We start from the raw sequence: 20,209 nt of genomic DNA, 5'->3' as shown, positions 1-20,209 counted from the left end.
GAGAGGCAGAGAGAGAGGGGGAAGCAGGCTCCTCGCTGAGCAAAGAGCCCGATGTGGGGCTCGATCCCAGGACCCTGAGATCGTGACCTGAACTGAAGGCAGAGGCTTAACCCACTGAGCCACCCAGGTGCCCCGTCTGTCAACCTTTTTACTGAGCCAACCATCTTAGTACTGACCCAAACCTTAACTTCAGGGCTGGCCACAGACCTTAGGCTGCCAGGAAACCAGTTAAAAGCAGGGAGACAAAAGGGATCCAGAGAATGGAGAAGCATTCTGAGTTGCGCTAATGAGTGAGGTGACTCACGGCTGACTCAGACTAGCGAAGACGAGCCTGGGAGATGGGGGGTGGTGCAGGGTAGACCTCAAAGGAGCTCTGCCGAAACGTTCAAATGGGAGCTGGGAGGCTAGGGACACGGTGTTATTTAGAGAACTGCCTGTATCTCTGGTGTTGGAGGGAGGAGCCGATCCTGAAAACAGAGAGAGAAAATTGCACTTGAGGCCAGAAACTGAGTTGTGAATCCGTAGCCTTCTGTGCTTTGACAAATGTGTAAATTCTCTAGTGACATTGACCGCTCTTTGGCAAATCTTGGGACACGAACTCAATAGGAATTCATTGACATCAGATCGCTGGGGAATAGAGGTAAACCATGTACCACCCTTGATTTTTCTAATGCCCGCAATTAGAAAAATAAGCCTTTTTTTTTTTTTAAACTTTCTTTAGTGTTTTACATTTGGAGAACATTGTGATCCAACCTGTGCTTATAGATAGATTTTTTTTAAAAAATTTGCGTATATGAGTAAAGCATCTTCTCTCTTATTAATGGCTAACTGAGTCTCTGAATTTGAAGATGTTAAGGCCACATGTTGTTATGAAGTTTGGTAGCTGCACTGTCCTATATGGACTGTACCGAAATCATATGGACTGAAATGACACACTGTATCCAGGTCCTCTGGAGAGCATGCATTTGTGAGATGGCTGGCTCTAGGTGTGAACTACTTGGCTGACAAAGCTTGTCTCCCTGTGGCTAAGTGACCCACACAGATATTAACCCTACAACCTCAGCCTCATTAAGACAATGCAAACCAACTAAGCTGTCTAAAAATAATTTTGGTTGGTTACACATTTTTATGTGATTCGATGACTACGATCACAAATGTACTTCCCCAGAATGGTGCTGTGGCAGTGGAAAAGACAGGGGTTCTTTGACAGTTAGCCTACCTGTGAACTTTCAATGAGATGAAAAATAAGTTGCTCTAAAAGCAAAAGTGTTTCTCTGTATTTTTTTTTTAATCCTGCTTTTTTATTTGACATTGGGTTGTAGAATTTTCCTTTAGCTTTTAGCTAATTCTTTAACATGGTTCCTATGGTAGCTTGATATTCCATTTCCTTACTGTATCATCAATTCACCCTTTGTTGAACTCATAAGAATGGTGATATTCCTATCATTTGGTGTAGATTGTTATGTTTTTCTGAATATTTCAATAGGATATATAAGCAGAATGAAGTTATTAGGTCATAATGTTATGAGCATCTTTGGAGTTTTCATCTATTTCCAAATTTTCCTTCAGAAAGGTTTTGCCATCTGAAGAGTTCTTCCAGAAATTTATCAATGTTCCTATTTCCATATACCCTTGAGAGCACTAATACTATTTTTCTTTTGTCTCCACTCATTTTGAGGATATTTAAAAATGTTTATTTGTTACTAAGATCACTTTCTATGATTTTTAATGCATGTCTTTTCCAATTTTTCTATTGAAATATTTGCCTTTTAATTATTGACTTATAATAGCTCTTTATGTATTAAGGAAACATCCTTCTTCTCCCAATTTTTTATTAGACTTTTAACTTTATTTATAGTGACCATCTTTGTTTTTCATCTCTAAAGATAACATCAGTCACAATTTACGCAGTTAATGGACAAACCAAATATGAAATTATTTGTGAAAATGCTGTAGAACATAAAGGATTTTTATCACATACTTCCAGTGTTGATGCTACCCAAAAATCAAGATCATTGGCCTACGAGTCTAACAGGAATTTATAGGCAAATCAACTTTTTTCATGCCTCTGACTGTACCTTATGAAACAAGAAATTAATTTAAATCTTTTGTATCGTAGTTACTAGGAATGCTATAAAAATAAACAACGATGTCAGATTTAAAGATTTATTTATCTGACAGAGATCACAAGTAGGCAGAGAGGCAGGCAGAGAGAAAGGGGAAGCAGGCTCCCCACTGAGCAGAGAGCCCAATGTGGGGCTCTATCCCAGGACGCCAGGATCATGACCTGAGCCAAAGGCAGAGGCTTTAACCCACTGAGCCACCCAGGCACCTCATGATGTCAGATTTAAAGCACCCTGAGACTTTTAGATGATTCCACATAAAACAAGTTTATTGTTTCTTTTTTTTTTTTTACTTTCATTTGAAAAATCGAATTAATCCAATACAGGTGCATTATAACAGGAACAGCATCATATTCATCACTATTGTTACTCCTGGCTCATAAGTTATGCCAGGCTCACCTGCCCAGGTAGTCCTTTTCTCAAGCTTTTCTTTACTTGAAAACAAAAAGAGATTCATCCATGAAAAACTCTTCTCCAACAGAAAGAAATGGTTTTTAAAATTACATAGTTTAATAATTAATTAATTGATTTAAGTAATTAAACAATATTTAAAGGCATACATGAACAAGTCTTGCTTGCAGGGATATGTCCTTCCTCCATCTGCCTTCACAGTACTCCCTATGGTTTCTTTGTATTCTTCCAGTGCTGCTTCATATATATGTAAGCAGATACAAATAAATACTATCATTATGATTCTTCTTTTCACTCACAAGAGTAGCATACTATATACATTATTCTGTACTTTGCTTTTTTAAACTATACAATATATCTTCCAACAGGAGACCTTCAGTAGGAAGACATGTAATGTAGACAAGAGACATGATGACATTGGCATTAAACAAGAAAGTTTTAAAATTTCTGTGTCAGTTCTGTCACCATAATTATAGAAACTTAGAGTTGGATAGTGTGATAAAACCTTTGCTGGTCAGTCATCAAACCTGTTCCTCTTTTTCCTGGGCACAGGACTGCATTTTAAGCCTCCCTTGCAATTGAGTGTGGCCATGGGACTGAATTCCACTGGATAAAAAGAATGTGAGCTGAGCCTCTGTGTACCACTTCTGGGTCTAGTCTATAAAAATCTCCCCACACAATCTTCCCTGTTTTTTCCCTGTCTGTCAGCAGGATGTTAATGCCAACAGCAATTTCATAAGCCACATGTTGAAGGTGGCAGAATTACAAGATGGAAGGGCCTGTTCTTGAATGACCACTTGGAAGAGAGCCACACACCATGAACACCCATTTTGGATGTTTCATGAGTGAGAAATAAATTTCTTATCATGTCTCAGGTTTGATATACAGATTTAATACTATAGCTAGTATTGCCTTAATTAACATAGACCACAACCTCAAAGTCTCTCTAGTCCAATGACTGGCATATGGCAGGTCCTCAATAAATGTGTTTGGATAAATAAGTGAATACTTGAACACTTCTGGAGATAAGGAATTAATCCATTGCCCTATCAGTTTAATACATTTCAGTCAGCTGTAATTATTGGAAGATTACTTATATGGAGCTAAAATCCATTATCTTTAACTTGTACATATTTGTGACTGCCCTTCCTAGTCACTCAGAATGAACCCTCTTCAATGTAGCCCTTCAATTATTTAATAATACTTCTTCTCATTCCCTCCATGACAAACCTCTGGTCTCCTAGCTAAATAGTCTAATGTTTTTCATTGTTCTTATTATGTTATAGTTATTAAATCTCCTATTACCATCTTTACCCTCCTCTGGGAATTTTGGTTGGGTTTGTCATTATTCCCCATTCAGAAGGTACTCAGAACAGAACATCATACTCTTGGTAACATTGACCAGCCTGGGAGGGTACCAACTGCCCCTCCCAGTCAGGACTTCATACTTCAATTAATACAGCTTAATATTTTAACAGTCTTAGAGGTGGTCATATCACCTGTTTTGAGCTTGTGGCCAAGCTTTTTACCTCTTCTCTCTCCTCTCCTCTGCCTCCCACTATACCATGATTTATTATATGACCTTAGACAAATCACTTCACCTCTCGAGGGCTAATTTTCATGTGAAAAATGAAGTGGTTGGACCAGATCATTTCTGAGTTGTTTCCCCCTGCCCCATTCTAATACCCTTTGAGTTAAAATAGGAAGTTCTAATAAGGCTCACATTGTACTTTTACTTAGAATCCTTCACCCGTAGCAGTACGAGAGTATAAATTGCCTGGAAACATTAAGCTCATCGAACAACATGAAACTGGACAGGTAATTTTTCTCAGTTTACATTCATAGATATGTGTATAGTGTGTTAAATTGTATATATACACAAAGGCCAACTGACTATGTTAAAATCTAGTAGTCGAGGAGGGAAAAAGTCAGGCAAAAAATTAAAATGATAAAATTAAAAAACAGTGAGGTCATGGGGGGAATCAGGGTGTGGTTTCTTTGAAGGACCACTCCATCACTTTTTAACCCAAGGGAGAATAGCTATGAAAAAGAGAATATACATTTCACTTAGCAGAAAGCCTGGCTTGATATGTTGTCAATTTCCTCATCTGATTTCACACACCATCCAAATGTGCCAAAAAAAGAAAAATAGAAAGAAAAGAAAGAAAGAAAAAAAAATGAACAAAAAACCCCCCACACTCAACCAATGGGCAAATAAATGCATTTGCTGTGAGGGGAAATCAAACCACGTCTTGATAACTCTTGCCCTTGGTCAATTTCTTATAAAGCAGACATCTTCCATGATTTTAGCTGATTAATTTCTCCTGGTATTTCTGCATGACTGTCCTCCATCCATGCCTAAGAGGCTGGGTCCATTTGCCAACCGAGACTGAGATTCTACGCATTATTATTTGACCTCGTTTGAAAAACTCATTCCCAGCTTTATAACCCTATCTGGGCACACCCCCCATTGGGGCCTGCATTTCCTGTGGATGATGCGTTGGTTTCCTAGGTGACAGTAGAAGGAATAGACCTGTTAGCTTGTGGCTTCTGACTCACTCTCTGCAATGGACGTCACAGAATCGTGGCTGAACAAGTGGATGCTGATAAAAACATGTGCTTCGGGGAGCAGCAGGGCACTAATGTTTAAGACCCCCCCCCCCCCCATTGTACCAGCTCTCCCTCCCACTCAGCAAGCCAACAGACACACAGAAATACCAGATCTGGAAAAAAAAACCAAAAAAACCAAACCTAAAACAAGCGACAGATTTGAAACCCTCTCTGAACTCCCAGTCATATAGAAGTGTACAGTGGAGTCCTATGTGCCACCCCATTATTTTATTCCTTTCCCTGTTTAGAATTTCCTTTCTTCTTCTTCTTCTTTTTTTTTTTTTTCCTGGAATGTGGAAGTACCAGGATTCTCTAACGAAATGTCAGATGGAGGCTGAAGAGCGGGAGGTGGAGACAAATCAAAAACTCACCATCAAGCCTGTTTACTGAGGTCACAGCTCTTTTTGATCTTTCACATTTGTTCCCTGAGAGGGGACAGGAAACTCACAGTGGACTAACCAATTATCAAAGCCCAGGATGAAAAATACATTCTGTTGTGAAATTAATCTTCAGAAACGCTGGGTTTCGTGTGCCTGGGTGGCTCAGTCGATTAAGCATCTGCCTTTGGCTCAGGTCATCGTCCCAGTGTCATGGGATGGAGCCCGTCATCAGACTCCCTGCTCAATGGGGAGTCTGCTTCTCTCTCTCCCCTGGCTCCTGCACTCTTCTCTCTCTCTCTCTCTCTCTGTCTCTCACTTGCTCACTCTCTCTTTCTCTCTCTCAAATAAATAAAATCTTAAAAAAAAACAAACAAACCTGGGTTTCATGAAGCCTAGAGACAAGGATGGGGACACACGCGTGCACACACTCACACATGCACACACATTGGGGGTGGAGAGAGAGAGTGTGAGAGAGAGAGATTAACTTTCTAGCTACCTCTTTTTCTATCAGCTGAACCCAGAGACATACAAGTCAGGGAAAGACTGCCTGGAATTTAAAAAAAAAAAAAGGAAGAGTTCCTTTGCTTCTTACATCAGAACTACTAAAGACTGAATGGATTCTTTAGATTCTTGAATTCCTTAAATGACCAACCAACCTAAAGGTTCTCTACTGGAGATAATGCATCTTGTTTTCCACAGAGCCTTAAGGGGTGCTTTAAATAGCGTTAGCAAGCATCCGAATGAATTAGACAGCAAATGTAGGTTAGCTTTATTTAGACAGATAAAGACAAGCAGAGAAAGTGGTCTGGTTCAAGGGCAGTGCAGCCTGACACAAAGCATTTCTCAGAGGAGGGGAAATTGCTTTGGGAGAGAGAGGTATTTTGGGCAAAGAGCAGTTTGCTCCTTGGATCACCAAGGGAAGAAGCAATGCTAAGTTCATCGGTACAGAGGGGCAGGAATTCAGAGCAGCCTGCCACTTGTTAAAGGAAAGATCTACAGATTTAAAACGTAAAACAGAACTCAGCATCCCTAAGTTCACACGTGCATCCTCTTTTCTCTCTCCCATCCCGTGGTAACACCATCAGAAAGGACAGGCTTCCCAGAACAGGAGCTGAGGTAGGGGGTTTATTAGACTCCTCTGGATTGGGACTCAAGCATCCCCACCAAGTGCTGAGTCAGGAACTATGTCCAGATGGAGGGTCCCTGGAGATGGGGGAGCCCAGAGAGCAGGGAAACTGGCAAAAATGGGGACATCCACTTATCAGGCAAAAATGTAGGCACTTGGAAAAAAGTTACAGTCCATGGATTTGGTTTACTTTTTCTCCCTCTCCCCGAGACACTTAAATTACCTTCTGAAAACAAATTCCTTATAAAAGGCAGTGGGTCTAGGGGGAAAAAAATACAACTTTCTGGTTTCGTTTGCTTTTACTATGATGTTTATGGTATCTTTTCTTTCTAACTTTTTGCTGTTTTCTCCTCAGTTGGCCAAAGCCAAATGACATTTGATGTCAGCTTACAGCCCCATCAGTAAGTAATTTGTTTTAAAAATAAAAAAAAATTCAATCCTTTATAAGGTTCTTAATATAACACTGAATTTAGACTTTTAAAAATATCTTCAGAAAACTCTAAAAATTTAAATTTGCATAGATTTCCATTTCCTCCAAATCTAATTTTTATATGTTTCCTTTTTTAAGGGTCTCACAACTTCTGAAAATTATACATTTTTGTAAGTTGCCAAGGCAGGTATAGCGTAGGGGAATATTGTCATAATGCTGTCATGAAGCAAAATTTAAACTCCATTTTGAATTAGGCATTTATGCCACATTCTTTGTCCTTACCATTCATCAACTCATTTCTTTCCTTCCTTCCTTTTCTCCTTCTTTCCTTCCACAATTATTTACTGAAAACCCAGCATAAGCAAACAGGGCACATCAGACTTACTTGTTCTCTTTCTCTGCTCCCTAATTATTTCCTCTCCTTTCTGTCTACTCCAAACCCATTCACTGCTTACCTGGCAAACTAGCCTATGGACCAGTAATCCATTCAGTTGGGAGCTACTGTTTTGCACTTTGACTAAAGCGCACAAAACTTCTCTAATTCACTTCTCCAAACTCAGTATACATTTACTATTTGTAAAACTGGTAAATCGGTTAATCAATTCAATTCTAAGAAGGAGATGGAAAGCCAATTCCTGTGACTATATTTGTAAAGTAATAGTCAAAAGCCTCATACAAGTCTTGATACCATGCTTACCCCAGGGTTATATTAACTTTTTATAAAACCCCCTCACCTAAAGTCGATCCCATAAAGTTTTCATTTTTGTAGTTACAAGAATGTAATCAAAAGAAAGACTACTCATGGGGTGCCTGGGTGGCTCAGTGAGTTAAGCCTCTGCCTTCGGCTCGGGTCATGATCTCGGGGTCCTGGGATCGAGCCCCACATCGGGCTCTCTGCTCGGCAGGGAGCCTGCTTCCTCCTCTCTCTCTCTCTCTGCCTGCCTCTCTGGCTACTTGTGATCTCTCTCTCTGTCAAATAAATAAATAAAATCTTAAAAAAAAAAAAGAAAGACTACTCTTTTATTCCTTTTTGGTAAAGACACTAACATTTCTATGTGAACAGAAATGAAAAAACTTGATATCCCTGGAGGGGAGGGGGGGCATCTGGATGGCTGATTTGGAAGAGCATGTGACTCTTGATCTCCGGGTTGTGAGTTTGAGCCTCACGTTGGGGGCAAAGATTACTTAAAAATAAACAAGTAAAAAAACTTAAAAAAAAAAAAAGAAAGAAAGAAACACAACATTCTTGGGATCTATATTTCTTGTTCTGACCTCTTCAATCACTTCATTATCATTAGAGTATCTTTATTAAAATTTCCCAATTTGTACTAATAATGAGGCCTTTTAAGTGTTCTTCAGTAAGTCCATCTCCGAACTTGTTTTTAATATATTTTTTTTAAGTACTGGAGAAGTATTTTTTTTAAGTACTGAAACTTGTATATGGAGGTATAAGACAAAATTATAATCCCTCACTAACCCAAATAAATGAAGTATGATATATGTAACGTTAAAAAAAATCAATTTTTTGTTTGTGTTTCTCTGTGTTCTCCCTGTTTGCTACACTCATTTCAGTAATTTTCAGTGATTTTAATAATGCTCTGAGGAAGAAAATATGTTAATAGTATTTGACTAGATAAAACAAGAGTCCCACGTTTTATTTTTGTTTTGTGACATTTGTGGCTCTTCAACATGACATTGGCATTCTTCCTCTTCTGATGCAACTTCCTTCTCTGTTTCATTCTGTTTTGGTTGAGGTTATTTCCACCTCCCCCTTCTCGGAGCTGCCTTTTGGCTTGTCCATGAGATCCTGAGCTGTCGCTTTATTTTCTGAATATCCACTTCTGTTTTCTGTGACAACACCTGCAGATCAACATTTAGTCCATCACCCAGATGAACAGCCCCCCCGCCCCCACACACATACACTTTACCCACGGACCCAGGTATGGACTCACATGCGTGCTCAGCTCCTCCATCCTCCCCCAGGGAGCTCAAACAACTCCAGCTGTTTTCTGGTCCTGGCAGGAGAAGCAGCAGCAGAGCCTCTCATGTCAGTTCTCTGACTGGAACCAGCACTAACAATGCTGCTGCAGCCAAGGAAGGATTTGAGTGGCCTGGGCTGCAGAGAAGACCGCTGAACAGGGGAGAGATGGTAGAGCCAGATGCTTCAGGCTCCATGAAGCCATCAGAGGGGAAGGAGCTGGACTTGGAGTTTCTCCACCTGAAGTGTTTTGCCCCCATTGTTGACAGCCACATACTGATATTTCAAGACTCAGCTCACGTAGAACCTCTTCCTGAAGCTGTTCCTGACAGGCTGACCATCTCATCTGTCCCTATACAATCCTGGTCTCATTTAATTGCTTATCTGCCTGCTACCCCAAACTCATTAGATTCAGACTTCTAAAGGCACAGACCTTAGCTGATTCATCTTTTATCTTAGTATCTTGGCACATGGTAGGCATTCAATAAATGTTGGATAGATGAATGGAATTCACTGCTCCCCTCCCATGGGAGAAAGTAGCAACTGACTTTTGGTGGAGGGGGAAAAGCACAGTGTCCTAATCAATGTCTCTTTTACTCTTTAAAGCTAACCTGGGACATGAAGAGATCAGTGTGATGATGTAAGGATGACACTCCACATGTGAAAATAACAGAAAACAGAGCTCTGCTCATCATCTTCCCCATTAGTGGGATTTCTTCAGGTGACCAATAGGTAAGTCTGACCCTATTTATAATATAAACCTTTGAAAAAATCATGAGTGTGAGAGGAAACTGTTGTATCTAGGAAGGTTGTACTACTAGCAGGAAAATGTGGCACATATCTATTAAGCGGATTAATACAATTCATGTTCCAGAGTAAAATGTTTCAATATTTTAAATGTTTTGACATCGGGGGGCCAGGTGGCTCAGAAGTGGAACATCCGACGCTTGATCTCAGCTCAGGTCTTGATCTCAGGGTTATGGGGTCGAGCTCCGCATTGGGGCTCCATGCCCAGCATGGAGCCTACTTTAAAAAAATAAATTAAAAATATAAAAAATGTTTTAACATCAAGGGATGGTAAGGACAAGATAGAACTGTGTTAGGTTCATTACTTGCATGATCTCATCTTAATTCTCATAAAAATCCATAAAGGAAATCTGATTATCTTCATTTTACAAACAAAGACAAGGCTTGGAAAGGAAGCCGTCCTGGTACTAATACTCTACAGAGCTTAGATTTGAACTCAGATCTGTCTGGCTCCCAAGTCCTTTCTTCACTCCTCTTGGATCCTCTCAAGAGCTGTTTTGAAAATATTGGCATCAAGTTTTCGGAGACGTTTAAAAATAAAGGTTGAATATTTTTGACCACTGATGATGGGCCACGTATGAGGCAGGGCTGTTTGGTGGATGAATGAACTGTCTTCCATTCAAGGAGCAAGTAGCTAGTGCAGGAAGCTGACCCGTGACACAGGCTGACCAACAAACAGCGAAATTAGGGCTGCTGGGACGGGGACAGTCATGGGCTGCTGGAGAACCGAGGGAAGAAGTGGTTGGTTGGATCCTACAGGGAGAGCAGGGCAAGTTCACAGAACACAGGAAGGTGGCATTTGCGGAAGACTCTGAGGAGGTGGGGGGAGGGGTCAGCAGGCGTTGGGACACTGCAGAGTGAGGGAATGTGTTACAGGGCCGGGTGGAAAGTTCGGTGAGGTCAGCGCATGGCTGGACTAGTGGAAGGTGAAGGTGGGTTGGAGCCAGTCCATGGAAGGCTCCGATAGGAGCCGGAAATTGCCACGGAACAGTTACTGAAGGTTTTTGAGTAGGAGAAGGCAAAGATCCAATCAAATCCTTGACTAAAACATCCAGAATTATTGCTGAATTCATCCTGACACCAGATCACAAGCACACGAAGTACACAAAATAGAAAAATATAGACAATCAATATTTTTAATCAAGACTCAAAACAATGTCCTGCTTACTTCGGAGGAAACACAGCAAATGAGGGGATTATGCCTGAATCGCTAGCTCAAACCTGAGCCGCTCTCTTCCTTCCACATTGGCCAAGAACGATCCCATTCTCATGATTCGTAAGACAGCCTCATCAACCCAAAAACCCGGGGCAACAAATACAATCCTCTCCGCCCCCCACAAAAAAAATTCCAGCCAGGAAATGACAATTTCTTTCACTTCCTTTCTTCAGAGGCTGTCCCGTGAAGATTGCTCAACTGTTCTCTCTCTGATACACCAGACGAACATCCTAGAGTGGGAATTGGATCCTGATGGCTTAATTGAGTTAAAAAGGAAAGTGTAGATTATCTAAAAGCCTCTCGATGGTTTCAGAGTGAGAGCTCTCACGTCTCTGAAAGCCCAGTGGCGGCTCTCAGTTCCTTGGTTAGGGAGGAGCTGAATGAATTTCCTAGCACAGAATTCAAAAGCACTGGAAGTCAGCAGTTCTGAAAGACTGCAGAAAGGGCTTGTTTACATTCTTCTCTTGGGCTGAAACCCATCTATTTAAACTTTAACCAGAGACAATTATAAAACCATGGTTAGCCAGGGATGGCAGGCTGCACAAGATGGGAGACAGATGCCAACATTCTGGCCTTGGAGGAGGAAAGATTGAGAATATTTTGAGGAACGGGGTTAAAGAAGAGCTACAAAGGAGGTTTTGGAAGCAAAAGGTGTCACCTAGGCTCGTCTTCGTGAGAACAAAGAGGGAGGAAGGGATAGTGGAGGGGAGGTGGGAGGAGACAGGCAGGGTGGACATGGAAGGAAGACGGAAGCTTCTGATGGTGTAGGTGGGACAGGGTCTGTCACCATCCTAGCAGTTCAAAAGTCCCACCTAGGCAGCGCCACAGTTTACACCATTTTCCCCCTCTTGGGTCAAAAGTGCATTAGCCCAGGGAGTCAGCACCTCTGAGAGATGCCTGGGACAAACACACCCAGCCCACCAGGACACAGGCTCTCTTCCCCGAAGGCCCAGCCTCCTCTCCAGTTCAGGTTTTCCTGGCAAAGACCCATTTTGGAGCTGACGAGCAGTTCAGTGATGTCAGAGGAAATACCCCACTTGACAAAGGACTGTGCTCCAAATTGCCAGTAAACTGAACTCTTTAGCCTGCCCTATTGTGGGTCCTAGGATTTGGTGAGTCCTAAGAACACACTCAAAGAGAGACAGTTGTTGCTGCAAAGTGAAGTTTTTGTTTTGGATTTGAGGATGTCTGTGGACCCGACATTGACATGATGGCCAGTTTAGGTGCATATACAAATGTGGGGAGACCTACAGAACATCGGCTCCTGGATCTCTGTGTAAAGGAGCCTGACACTTCACCCTGAGATACTCAGTCTTTTTTTTTTTTTTTTAACTTTTTGGTTTTGAATATTCCTATTAAGATGCAAATGTATTATACAGAGGAGAGCCCATGACTCAGATGTTGTCAGCTAATTTCTTAACAGGAATTCACTGTCTCCCAGGGCCAGCCAGATTAGAACTGGGGCTCAATAGGAGGCAGATCCAGAACACACATATTTAGAGATGGAGAATGGGCAGAGGCCTTGGATTTATGAGCAGGAAGCTGGCAGAGGTCATGAAGAGTCCAGAGACAAATCTCTCTCTGTCCAATGAGGAGACCCAGTCCTTCAACATAGGTCAGAGTTCGTGCGGACAGCAGAAAGCCAAACGCATCCTAACTTCCTGTGAAGCTTTCTTCTCTGCTAACCCAGCTTTTACCAGGGAAAGCCATTTGGGGCGCAGCCAGAGGGAGATAGGGAAGGTCAGAGGATCTGCGGATACTCAGGGCCGTGGCATAATCTTCCAGGGCAAAGAGGCCAAAGTCATGGGCTCCTCTCCAGACCCGTTTGCTACTCTCACCGGAAGATCTGTCCTATAGCTCTGAACTGCGCTCCCAAGTCCAGCCAACCATCTAAAAAATTCATGATGCTGTTCACAAGGGTCTGGGTGGAGAAGGTGGGGACAGCTCCCTACCGACTCACCCTGACTGGGGGAAGATCCCAGGGTAAGTAACATCATTGCTCATGGAGGCTGAGGGAGAGCACTTCATACAAGGTGTGGCATAATGTGACATTTTATTTTTATCAAATGTATGCTAAAATTTTATTTCTTAAAGTTTGTATGAGTAGAAATTGCTCTCTGGTACCCTGATCTCCAGAGAGAGAGAGAGAAGGCCTGGTTCTTATGTGTTCTGCAGGACAGAGCCTGTGAACACATGATTGCTGGCAGGTACCCCAAGAGCCACCCAGAAATTTCAGAGGGATACACACATCGCCCCACTCCTATCAGAGGGTGTGATACCTGGAAGAAGATGTCTGATAAAATCAGGTCTGAGATCTCCAAACGAGATCCTGGGAGGCCACATACATCAGAGAGGCAGCGTCATGTCCGTGTCCCCCACTATATGGAAGTAGAGCACGCCTACGAACCCTTCCATAAGCTGAAATGGCCTGAAGCAAAGAAGCTATTACCATCAATTTATAAAAACAAAACAAAACCAAAAAAAAAAAAAAAAAAAAAACCTCTCTGAGGCTGATACCTCGAACACCTCTTGCTAACGGATGCTAACGGTCGAGATCAAGCACAGATGCTCACAGACATAGTTCGAAGATCTGGGGACTTGGTGCCAAGATGCTGGGTGTCGTTCTCAGGGAAGGAGCTTGACGGGGCCGCTCTCCCGGCTCAGGGTGCCCCCCGCCTCTGCACGTGTGGGCTCTGTGCACAGCAAATGCTGAACATGTTGCTTTTGCTTTTCGCCTTTTTTTTTTTTTTTTTTTTTTTGTAAAAGCAAAAATCCTCTTTGGATTTCTTTTGGTTAAGAAAACCAAGTACTAATGTAGGTCTCTTGTAAAAGTGAAGGGGTGTCATGTATACTTTCAAAAAGCGAGGGTGTGATACCCGTAAGGTGGTTAAAAGCGTGGATTCAGGAGCCAGTCTGCCTGGGTTCAGATCATGGCGCTGCCACTTACTAGCTTAGGGACCTTGAGCAATCACTTAACTTCTCTGGGTCTCAGTTTCCTCCTCCGTAAAATCCAGACAATAGTCATTCCCAGTTTATAGGGTTGTTGTAAGGCTTAAGTGAATGAACATTTAAAGGGTTACATGAGTTACTAATGAAAAGCACTCCAAGGGACCCCCGGGTGGCCCAGTTGTTAAGCATCTGCCTTCAGCTCAGGTCATGATCCCAGGGTCCTGGAGTCGAGTCCCACATCAGGCTCCTTGCTCGGTGTGGAGCCTCCTTCTCCTTCTCCCTCTCCCACTCCCCCTGCTTATGTTCCCTCTCTGGCTGTGTCTCCTCTCTCTGTCAAATAAATCAATAAAATCTAAAAAAAAAAAAAATGACACTTCGAATAGTGTCTGTCACAGCAAGAACTATGTAAATATTACATTTTAAAAGGAACATGATCTGCCTTCAGCTCAGGTCATGATCTCAGGGTCCTGGAATCGAGCCCCACATCTGGCTCTCTGCTTGGCAGGGAGCCTGCTTCCTCCTCTCTCTCTGCCTACTTGTGATCTCTCTCTCTCTCTCTGTCAAATAAATAAATAAAATCTTAAAAAAAAAAAAAGAAAAGAAAAAGAAAGGAACATGATCAAATCTCCAGGCCTGAAAACCTTGCTTGGTTCTATGATTGACCGTGTTTCCAAGAAGGCCTGGGTTGGCTCTGGTCTGCACATAGCCTCCCAGCATACCAGCTTGAGGAGAAAGAAGGATACCCTGATGCCTTTCTCCTCCAGACTTCTGCAACTTTAGGCAACGCACTTCTGTGCTACTCTGAAGCCTAGCAACAAGCATGCCCAGGGCCAGGATGTAGTCAGAACCAACGATAGGGAGCACTGTCCAGTGCCTGGGCCAGAAACAGGAAATTCCTCAGTGCTAATCCCTCAGGCCCTTGGCAGGTTCCATGTCTGTGCTCTAACTAAATGCCACACTTACCTGTCCTTCATGGCTACCAGGCACAAAGCCAAGTGTATAGAACACAAGGAAAAGACCTAATTGAAAAAGGTAGGAAAAGCAGAGAAATGAGCAGGTGGCAGGAAGAAGGATCATGGCAAATGAGAAAACAAAGACATGAGGAAAAAAAAGTAAAAAAGCTGAATAAGTACAAGGAAACTTTTTTTTTTTGTCTTTCTATTTTTGACCAAAGGGGAAAAAAACAAACAAAAGTATAAACTAAGCAACTGGAATCAGACTGAGCCAGTGAAGGGAGGGAACAAGCAGTAAAACTGCAAATATATGCTAATGACTTCATCCTTCCTCCTGTGCCCCGCAAACATGGCTCCAGAGCCCATTTGTACACTGGCCTTATAATGATTTCACCTCACAGACTTCCTTCCACTTTTTTTTTTTTCCCTTAACAAAGTCCATCACAACTCTGTTTTGGGAAGTAGAAACAGTATCTATCTTTAGGAAATTTAAATGCCAAAAAAAGCTCAGATAAGCATAATTGAGAAGTAAAGAAGAGTTGGTGTGACCAGGACAAAAATTAAATCACAAATATTTGAAATTCTTCCCCTTCTGGGCCCTAAGGGTAGAAGTGCTTTTGTTTGCTGAATTGGCTCACAGAGGACCTGGCCTTTGCTGTGTGGCATAGGATGTTGGATGGGGAAGGAGAAGCCAGAGGAAGGTCAAATATTTGCCAAGGGCCTACTATGCATCAGGCATTCTGTTAGATGCTAGAAACTTAAGCATGAACAGAACAGGCCCCTCCCCTCATGAAACTAATACTTTTTTTTTTTTTTACTCTTAAAAAAACTAATAAATTGCACATAACATAAAATTTACCACCTTAACAATTTTAAGGGCATAGTTTAATAGTGTTAAGTATGTTTACACTGTTGTGCATCCAATCTCTAGAACTTCTTCATCTGACCAAACCATAACTCTTTGCTCATTAAAGAACTCTCTCCTATTCCCCCATCCTCCCAACGCCTGGGCAACCACCATTTTACTTTCTGTTTTTATGAATTAATTAGTCTAGTATCTTGTGTAAGTAGAATCATATAGTATTTGTGGGTTGTTGTTTTTTAAAAAGAGTTTATTTATTTACTTGAGAGAGTGAGAGACAGAGAGGGAGAACAAGTTGGGGGAGCCGCAGCGGAGAGAGGGAGAAGCAGGCTCCCTGCTGAACATGGAGCCCAAGGCAGGGCTCAATCCTAGGACCCTGGGATCATGCCCTGAGCCTAAGGCAGATGCTTAACCAACTGAGCCACCCAGGTGCCCCTAGTATTTGTGTTTTTGTTACTGGCTTATTACACTCAGTATATCCTCAGAGCTCATCCATGTTACACCCTATGTCAGGATTTTATTGCTTTTTCAGGCCAAATAATATTCCACTATAAGCATATGCCACATTTTGTTTATCTGTTCATCTGTTGATGGACACTTGGGTTGCTTCCACCTCTTGGCTACTGTGAATAATGCTACTATGGACATGACTGTACAAACAACTCTTTGAACTGACACTCTTTTAAGAAGCTTAACCCATCATATTTGGATTATTTATTTGCCCATTACTTGGCCTAACTAGATGGTTAGCTGCATAAGGACCTGTGTTATTTACCTTTGTATTCCAACTTCCTATCCAATGCTGGCACATAGTAGGAACTCAATAAATATTTGTTGGCAAAATAATTTATTTTTATACTTCTTAATTTCTACCACTGCAGCTGGCTGCTTTACATATTTTAATAAATAAGTTTTGCAATTTTAATGAATGCTATTTTGATTATATTTACATACTAAGCTAGTTTATATAAGGGGATTAGTATAAAAATCTAAATATGAATCAAAATCCACTTTCTAGATGAAATGCCATTGACAATCGCTTCTCATTCTTGCTTAAAATCAGCTCTTGCTGCTCTTATTCTTCTCCTTCCATTCCTTCCTTTTCAAGTCATACCATTGCCTAGATATTAAGGACCTTCTTAGGGGTCTCCTCAATTCATGAGATATTTGGTTGAATAAAGCTAGTATGGGCCCAGGATTTGGTTTGCTCAGCTCAAAAACTTTCATTGGAGGGCCATTTTGTATGAGTTCCAGGATGGACAAGGCACAGCCCTACTCTGGAGGAACTCACAGTCTTGCAATTCTATCTGGTTATTCTTGGTCACAATTAAACAAGAAGCCCCTCTTTTCTCAGGTGTTGAAAATAATATTTACCTCTGTTTTCCACACTCAGTTGACAAACACAGACATTATAGCATTCATGAAGTATGAGGAGCCAAAGAACATAGTGAAAATTCTGAGTAGGATTGCATTTGATGATAATTACTATGTGTGGTATCAGCAGGGGCAGAAGCTAGTTGTGTAATTTCTTACAAAATAGACATTCGGAATTGTGATTTCTGGTCAAGGAAACGTTGTTGTACATGAACCTTTGAGGGACTTGATCAGCTCCAAACACAAAGCAATGGTCTTTAAAATATAAAAGAGAAGGATGAGAAGAAACAGTTGGACCAAAATGTGAACTCTTCTAAGTACCAGGAATGCAAAGCAGGAGACTGAAGAGATGGGCCTGCTGGGGTCCAGGTCTGAGGCAGAGGATGCTGGAACGGGGCTTCTGCAGTGTTAGGGAGACTGAAAGTAAGGGAAGTGGGTGGGAACCAGAACCAGGTTCACTGTTTGAAACTAGTGGTTTCAAAATAAGGGCTAGACTGAGAACCTCCACCCTCCCACACACAAAGCGGCTTGTTAAAGAGGCTAAAAAAACGCTCACCACTGCCTGAAGATGGGCCTTACATTAGGGAATGATAAGGCAAGGAAGGGCACATGACAGGAAATTGGGTCACAGTCTTCCATGATCGACTCTATGGCATCTCTATTATCACAGTAAGGGAAAAGAAAAGAAAAGCTCTCTTTAATTGGGTAATATGATTATCTGTAAAGAAAATCAAACACACTATACTGAAAAAATATTAGAACTAAAAAGACAACTCAGCAAGGCAGCAGGGTATAAGATCAACAAATAAGATTCAGTTGTAATCCTATATCTCAGTATTTATCATGTACAATATTTAATAGCAACAAAAGACACCATTTTTAACAGCTATAAGTGATGAATTGGCTAGGAATAAATATAACACAAAAGTGAACTTTTAGCTATAAATAAAATGTTGATTTTCATGTATAAAATATTTTTGTGGAGCAAATTAAGATTGAGTAAGTGGAGACATATACCATATTCAGGAATTGGAATATTCATTAAAATGAATTCATTAAAATGAATGAAGAGGTCATTTCTTCTAAAGTCTATGTTTAATTTCAATGCACACCCAATTTAAAAAATCCCAACCTGGGGCGCCTGGGTGGCTCAGTGGGTTAAAGCGTCTGCCTTCGACTCAGGTCATGATCCCAGGGTCCTGGGATCGAGCCCCACATCAGGCTCTCTGCTTGGTGGGGAGCCTGCTTCCCCCTCTCTCTCTCTGCCTGCCTCTCTGCCTACTTGTGATCTCTGTCAAATAAATAAATAAAATCTTTAAAAAAAATAAATAAAAAATAAAAATCCCAACTTGACTATGTAAAATGGAACAATGATCACTTAATTCAGGCAGAACAGTAAAGGGTTGAAACTAACTGTAGTAGGTGGGGGTGTCTTTGGCTGCAAGTGAAAGAATATACAACTTAACGTGGCTTAAACAATAACAGGTTTATTATTTCACATCATGGGATGTCCGGTGGTAGGTCACTTCAGGATTGGTTAATTCAGCAGCACAATGACATCACTGAGACCTGGGACCTTTTCATCTGTCTGCCTCGCCATTCTCAGTGTGCTAGGCTCCAGCTTGTCCTCTCAAGATGGAAAGATGGTTGTTACTGTCTCAACCATCATGTTTTCTTTTAGCTCTGTGCAAAGAGAGGAAGGACAAGTTTTCTTTTGTATCTTTTTAAATGAGAAGAAAACTTACCTATTCTATCCCATCTCCACCCTAACTCAATTCCATGTAGGTTTCATTGGCAAGAGATGCAACACATGCCTATGGTCAAACCAGTCCCAATGGAATGTTAATTACTATAATGGGCTTAAACTAAGCACTGTGGGGTAGGGTTCATGTACACCTGAAAACAATTTACGTTCAGGTAGAAAGGAGAAAGAGACAATACTCCTTGGACAAATAATCAACCATAACACCCAAGGCAATTTTAAAAAGAGTAAGTCATGGGTTTTGCCCTACCAAAAAAAAAAAAAAAATCAAAATCAAAATTTAAAACCAGAGGTAGTGGGGTGCCTGGGTCACTCACTGGGTTAAGCCTCTGCCTTCGGCTCAGGTCATGATCTCAGGGTCCTGGGACTGGGCCCCACATCAGGCTCTCTGCTCAGCAGGGAGCCTGCTTCCCCCTGTCTCTCTGCCTCCTTGTGATCTCTCTCTCTCTCTGCCAAATAAATAAATAAAATCTTAAAAAAATATATATAACTAGAAGGAAAAGCTGACAAAGGATATGAACAGGCAATTTACAGAATAAAAACCCTAATGGCCAATAGAAGTACAAGAAGATGTTCAATCTCACTAGAAATGAAGGGAAGACAAAATAAAAAAATTAAAAAATTACCATTTTATAACCATAAATAAGCAAACATTTTAAAATTTGAAAATGCCAAAAATTGAGAAGTTGTGGAGAAATAGGACTCTTAGAAAGCAAGATGGTGATATATACTTATATAAATTCTAAAACCCACCAGTTGCTCTCTTGCCTGGATTAGTGGTTTTCAACCAGAGGTGATTTTGCCCCCCAGAAAATATTTGGCAATGTTTGAAGACATTTCTGGTTGTCACACTGTGTATTGGGGGTGTTACTGGTACCTTCAGTTTAGAGGTGAGGGAGGCTGATAAATATCTTAGCCCACAACAAAGAGTTATGTAGTCCAAAATGTCAGTAATACCAAGGTTGAGAATTTCTGGCCTAGAAAAACTCTCACTTGGTGTGCACCAAGAGACAGGTATTTAAATACTAATTGCTGTGTTGTTTAAACAGCAAACAATCCCAAACTCAAAGCAACCCACACATCCATAATGTAGGAAAACGGATAAGTAACTTGGTATTTCAAACAAGGGAATAATATATAACAGATGTAATTAATGAATTAGTTCTTCAGGTTGCAACATGAATAAACCTAAAAAAGTCATGATGACTAAAAAGTGTACTGCAGAAAG

At 41.2% G+C, this 20,209-nt stretch overlaps 1 long non-coding RNA gene across 6 annotated transcripts in view; it reads left to right on the top strand.

The window, feature by feature from the left end:
• LOC125080823 (uncharacterized) overlaps positions 1-20,209 on the top strand; it is a 104,879-nt gene that overhangs the window by 61,974 nt on the left and 22,696 nt on the right. For 4 of the 6 annotated variants that reach the window (XR_007121492.1, XR_007121494.1, XR_007121493.1 and 1 more), the window contains one exon: positions 9,665-9,790. This is a non-coding gene — a long non-coding RNA (uncharacterized LOC125080823). Of the gene's footprint in view, positions 1-7,005; positions 7,052-9,664; positions 9,791-20,209 lie in introns of all 6 variants that reach the window. The other 2 variants (XR_007121497.1, XR_007121495.1) reach the window with 1 other exon arrangement.

This window comes from Lutra lutra, chromosome 11, assembly GCF_902655055.1.
Source record: "Lutra lutra chromosome 11, mLutLut1.2, whole genome shotgun sequence".
Taxonomy (NCBI): Eukaryota; Metazoa; Chordata; class Mammalia; order Carnivora; family Mustelidae; genus Lutra; species Lutra lutra.
The sequence above is the reverse complement of the archived record's forward strand: the minus strand, read 5'-3'. Positions and strand labels throughout refer to the sequence as shown.